A 6,026-nucleotide genomic window follows, 5' to 3' on the forward strand; every position below is an offset into this window, starting at 1 on the left:
AGAGCAACCAGCGTCCAATAAATGTGTAAAACTGTCGGGGTTTGCGTGGCGTTATTAGGGCTGTCATGCAGACAGTGTCTCCTCCACAGCTTGTGTGCCATGCTGTTGCTGGGCCAGCCTCGTCCCCAAGCTGTCACCCTGAGCCTCATTCTCTGGCTGCTGTTGCGTCTCAAAGCCCAGGTGCCCAAGTTCCTGACTTCCAGCTCTCAGGCTGGAGCACCAGCACGTGCTGTTGCACATGGATGAATGATCTGTGTCCACCGTGCTGGCAAAAACCACTTCTGCTGAGAACATAGCACGTAGATAGTAGAGGAAAAAGGTGGTTGGAAACTCTTGGGGTGGGGCAGCCTGCCAGAGCTTTCTGTTGCTTTGCTTTGAGGAAACGGCAGTGTTTTGTGAATGGTGGGCAGAAAACGGTATGCATGGCTCTGGGGACTGTTTTGTAAGCAGTGCATGATTGAAACTATTCCCTGATCTCTTAACCTAGAGGAAATTAAGGCCACCCAGGAACATTTTAATGCCTTGGCATTATGAGACCAGTAAGGCACAAATATTGGGTCTGTAGATGCAAAGGTATTCCTCATCTAATCAGGCATTCCTTGAGAGTTGTCCTGACTTTCAGTCTGACAGGCAGAGGGAATTTGCATCAGGACAACATGCAGCCTCCCAGATGTCACATGTGGCGTCTGACCAGCTGCTCTCTCCACTCCACTTGCTGGGCTCATGCCAGAGCTGGTCGTGGGGCTGGGAAACACCTGGACTTGTGTAGAGCCCTTCCCAAATGCTAGCACGGCTGCAAAAGCAGGCAAACAAGAAAAGCCCAGGTCTTTCTCCATTCTTTGTAGTTTTTAACTGAGACCTGGTGGTTTTTCCAGGCACTGGCTGTCCATGCTCAAGAAGGTATTTTTAGGAGGGAGAAGAAAAACCTGGTTTCAAAGGCAGAGGAGAGGAGGGCGAAGGAAGCTTCCAAACTTTGGAAGGTTTGTGGTTGCTCTGTTTTCCTGAGCCTGCCTTCCTAAGGTGTGCCCACCAGCTGAGTGATTTGGTCTCTGCCTCATGACTCCCTTTTGGGTGGGACTTGCCCATTTTGGTGCACTGCTTTCCTCCCCCCACCAGCTTCTACATTGTCCCACATTGGGATGGAAGGTTCTTTTGCTTCTTTCTGTGTATCCATTAGAGTCAGATGCCTGTGACTCCCAGATGCATACTGCAGGGAAGCTGCCAGAGGTGAGGCACAGGCCCCCAAGGCTTCTTTGAGGTGCCCTAACTGTGCAGCAGCGGTGTGCTGTGTGTGCAGCACGTTGGTTCCTTGGCTTTTTCTCCCCACTTAGCTATCATTCTTCTTTCAGCAAGCCCTACAGTTTGCTGGTTGATGTTAGCCATGCAGCAAAGGGGTGGGAATGACAGGCATTCCAATGGAGGGAATTCTCCAGGATATTAGCAAAGCATGATTTCATCCACAGCATTTAAGCAGCTGTTCTTGGTTTTAGTCAGAAGCGCTGCTGGCCAAAAGGGCACGTTGCCTTTGGTTTCCTCACATGCTGGCTCCTTCACAGAGTTCAGCTTGGCATACAGGGTGTATGGGCTTGGTGCCTGTTTTGTGTTACTCTGGGATCCTTGGAGCTGCGGGCTATGGACTGCAAGGGGTTTTGTGCTGCTTTGGGTCAGAGGAGAATTTTCCGGGCTTTTCTTTTGTGCGAGCCCTAGAGCAGGTTTGGTTGCTATGCATGAATTCACAGAGCAAGCCAGAGCGGCTGCTATTGTGATGTCAGCAGAGGGCTGCCACGTCACAGCGTTGTCAGCAGGAGGTTTTCCTGGTGCCTGCAAGGCCTCAGCGTGCAGAGCAGCTCTTGGCGTGCTCCTTGCAGGAGGATCACCTCGACTCAGCTGTTCTCAGCTTACAGCGGGTGTCCTTCTGTTTCTCTATTTTCTTGCAGAGTCCGTGGACTCGTGCAGGTGTCCTGTTTTTGCCCTTTTTACTTGCACAGTCTCAGGACTTGTGCAAGTGGGGTTTTTTCTATTTTTGTTTCCCGGCCTACGGACTCGAGCAGCCCTGCTCAAAGGATGGAGGCAGTCCGTAGAGCAGTCAGCAGCGCCTTCTCATTGGAGGCTTCTCGGAAAGCTCTTCGTCGTTTGGCTGGTAAATAGAAGAGTTTTTCTTGGGGCAGCACGTTGGAACAGAAATGGCATAAAGATGCCATATGTTTGGTAAAGGTCCTGTCAAGAGCTTCAGCTGAAAAGGGGGTGTGTCTTGCCCAGCAGGGTGTAGGAACCTCAAACATGCAAACTGGGAGAGCTTTACAGGTGTCCTTCTAAAAACTGTGCGGTTCTCTCCAGACCTGAGGAAAAGCATCTTTCTTCTGCATTCCATCCTTAAAGGATGTGCCTGTCTTACTGGACCCCCTCTGTGTGCTCCAAGAGCCATTGGCTCTGCGCTGAAGCGCAAAGTGCCGAGCACTTGGTGTGTGCTCCTGAAGCCCAGAGCTGGGCCTGTGCTGTGTCCCAACAGCTAAGCAAGCGCTAAGAGTGGTGTGGTGAAAGCTTTTGTGGGGAATTGGTTACAGCAACCGCATGGGACATGCTGCATGCCATTGACAAAAAGAAAAAGCAAGTCCAGGAAAGAGAGGAGAAAAAAGCTGCTTTAGCTGTAGGCCGAACAATGAGCTCCAATGTAGGTACTGACTGCTAAGGAACAATTGGCATCCTCAGGGCCAAGTTTCTAGTTACTTAGTGGCAAAGCCGAGCAAAAGGTAGACACAGCCCAGGCTATTGGCCTGCAGTCTTGCTTGCTGTGCTAAAGAAGTGCTGCTCCTGGAGTGATGCTGTGAAGGGAAACTGCTCTCTGTTTGCGTGGACTCGTGCTGTGGAATTCCTCAGCACAAACAGTTTTCTAACAGCCCCTGATTCATTTTCCTTTGTCCCTGGCAGATCGCCTCAGAGGTGGAAGGAGTCAAGCACGCCCTTCGGTGAGTGGGACGGGCACCCTTGACATGCCTGGTGTCTGAAGATTGTGGAGAAAGCTGTGGGCTTGGCCTGTTGCAGTAGAGTGCCAGCCTGGCAGGCCGAAAGAAAGTCCACGTCAACATCCGCATGAACACTACCAGAAGGATTCCATCCATTTCTTCCTTTTCCACTGAAGAGGTTTTAACTAATGAAAGTCAAGCTTTGCAGACAGGAGGCCACATGCTGATTGTAGCCAGCCTGAAATATCTCCCTCAGCTGCATGTGCAGTCCTGTCTCAACATTAGTCTCATCTGAGCACTTGAATTGAGGTTTAATGACTGAGCATCCCACTTTTATCCAAATTCATGACTTCTGCTCTAGGACAGCTGGGCGTAGAGCTCACGAGAAACAAGGTTCTAAAACACAGGTTACTCCCTGTCCCTCATGCTGCTGCCTGTCTGCGGAGCACCACAGCAGTGGCAGAAGCTCCTCTGGCTGGCTCTCTTCCTCCAGAGGCTAAAGGGGACACAAAGGACAACAAACCTCCGGGTGTTGTTGATCCAGGGCCTGAGTATGGTGCACCAATCAATGGCAGCTTTGGTTGGTTGAGTGCAAAGCTTTGGTGCAGTGCAGAGCTGCAAGTTTCTGAGCAGGCAGCCCTTGCCCTTTGTGGCTGAAGATGTTGTGGGCTGGAGTCCTGCCATGAGCTCACTCTTCAGCCCAGCCACTGGCCCTAGGGAAAATTCACATGCAGACATCATTTTCCTGGCACTCTCACAGGGACTGTGAACGTCCCTTGGTGTCAAAGAAGCACTAGCATGATGTCCTTTAGTGCTACTGGTCTGAAGGCCAGCCCCTTTGTGCACAGAGTCTGTGCAGGCTCCCTGCTGCCAGCACAGAGAGAGGTCCCAAGGCGCAGTTCACAGCCTTGTGGGGTGCAGAGGAGCCGCTGTTGCCTGCTGGGACCCACCCCTCTCCACGCCCTATCTAGGCAGCTACAGTCACAGCTTGGACTACGCCCTTAACTTTGACATGAGCCAGGTTTGCTGAGAAGTCTCCTGAGCAGCTCTGCATGGCAGAGACAAGGTCTGTCTGTGAAGGGCTGGAATGCAGTTCCTATTGGCTGCTCTCACAGGCCTGAAACCCCGAGGGGAAGTCAGTTGACCAGAGCTGAGCAGGGAAATGTTCCCTGCTTCTACTCAGACATTTCAGAGCAACTCGAGGGTTAGTTGGCACATAAACACCACATCAATACCACATAAACAGCCCCACACAACAGCTTTTGCCTTCAGGTGAGCTGTGTCTCTGCTTGCTGCTTCTGCCAGCTCTCAGGAGCCAACTGCCCTGCTCCTTATTGCTTGTTTGTGTTTTTTCCCTGCCTATTCCTTGCAGGTCCCGCTAGGAGAGGTCCTTGCCAGTCAGGACTCCTGGGCCCAGGCAGGAAAGGCAGAGGGGCAGGAGAGCACAGATCGAGTGCGTGGTGCTCAGGAGTTGAGGTGTGTGTTGAGCTTTCTCACTTTCTCTGAGCAGGGGTGGGCATTGCTGGGCTTTAGGAGGCCCAGTGTCAAAGAAGCAATTTAGTTTTCTCCTTGTTGGACTTGCTCAGCACAGACTGGGGAAGGCAGCCCAGGGCAGGTCTGGCTGCTGACCAGCGTAGAGCACAGCTGCCTGCTGGCACTCACTTCTTAAACCTTGACAAAAAGCTTTCTGAAGTGGACCCGAGTGAAAGCAAGGGAGGTTCAGGCTGGGCTTAAGGACATTGACCTGCAAAGGCAATCATGCAGCAGAACAAGCGCCTCAGAGAGCTTGTGCAGATTCCACCCCCAGAAATTCAGAAGCCCCAGCTGCATAGAGCCTTGAGCAGCCTGTCCCAATGCTGACCCCAAGTACTTGGAGCTGAAGACTGGGCTGGAGGCTTCCTGGGATCTCTGCCAGCCTAAACCATCCTTAGATACATGGATTGGAAAATTGTCCAAACCTCCTCCCCAAACTAGAGCTTGCAAGGCTCTTTCCTTGTTTCACTAGTGAAAGCTAGTCATTGTGGGAGTAGTCACCTGGACTTACCAAGCATGTCTTAGCCAAAGAAGAACTTTGGCAAGTCCAGTATCCACTGTAATCAGAAAGGAGCATAAGACCTAGCAGGCAGGAAGCTGTTACACTGAGAGTACCTGAACTTTCTGGAAGTGTTCTGTGACTTCGGGAAGCTTGTTTGACCTGCTCAGTGGTGACTCTTTCACCTGCATGGACAAGAAAGAGAGATGCTGGTCTAGGCAGGGAATTGCAGCATTCTCTTGAGGTGCAAGCAGAGGGCTGTGGGAAGGCCCTGTGACTGCCCTGTGTGGGCAGTCCTGGTTTTGCAAGGAGACTGTGCTGCAATTAAAGGCTTGTTTGTCTGCTTGCCATAGATGGAAGGAGCTGGCTGCGTTTGAGAGAAAGCGCCACTCCTCACTAGAGAGGGCGTCTGAAGTGGCGGCACAGACAGCAGAGGAATGGCAGCCTCAGAGGGATCTGCTGAAGGAAGCGGTTCCTCTGGCTGTGCCAAAGGTACGCTCACCTTGTTCCTAGGATGCACCTGTGGGAGAGGGATTAGTCCTAGCGAGACCCCCAAGACCCCCCAGAACGCTGCTTCTGGCAGCAAGCTAAGACTGCGACTGGGTTGTTGTTGTTGTTGTTGCTCTTGAAAAATGGTGTCCCCCCCACTTCCAGGTTTGCCGGCGGCAGCGGCCAGCCCACAGGGCCTGGAGAAGGTGCTCCAGGAGTTCTCTCGCCAAGGGCACACCCTGTCCCAGGTGTGCAGAGAGAAGGCGGTGCTGGCGCAAGAGAACGCTGCCCTGGAAGCCCGACTGGCAGCCACGGAGCGGGACCTACGAGGCCTTTCAGAGCAGCTGGCAGAGGCCAGGTAAAGGCAGGGAGGAGACCCTGGGTGGGACATTATTGGTGGTCTGGAATTACAAAGGTGCTGAGCATGAAGATTTACTGCCTGCTGACAGGGAAGCAAAGAGACACGAGCAAAAAGAAAAGACTACTGTGATCTGAATGTTATTTTTCTGTCAGCTCAAGTTCTCAAAGCTCTTTTTGGGTGC

This window comes from Passer domesticus, chromosome Z (assembly GCF_036417665.1).
Source record: "Passer domesticus isolate bPasDom1 chromosome Z, bPasDom1.hap1, whole genome shotgun sequence".
In the NCBI taxonomy this organism is placed as follows: Eukaryota; Metazoa; Chordata; class Aves; order Passeriformes; family Passeridae; genus Passer; species Passer domesticus.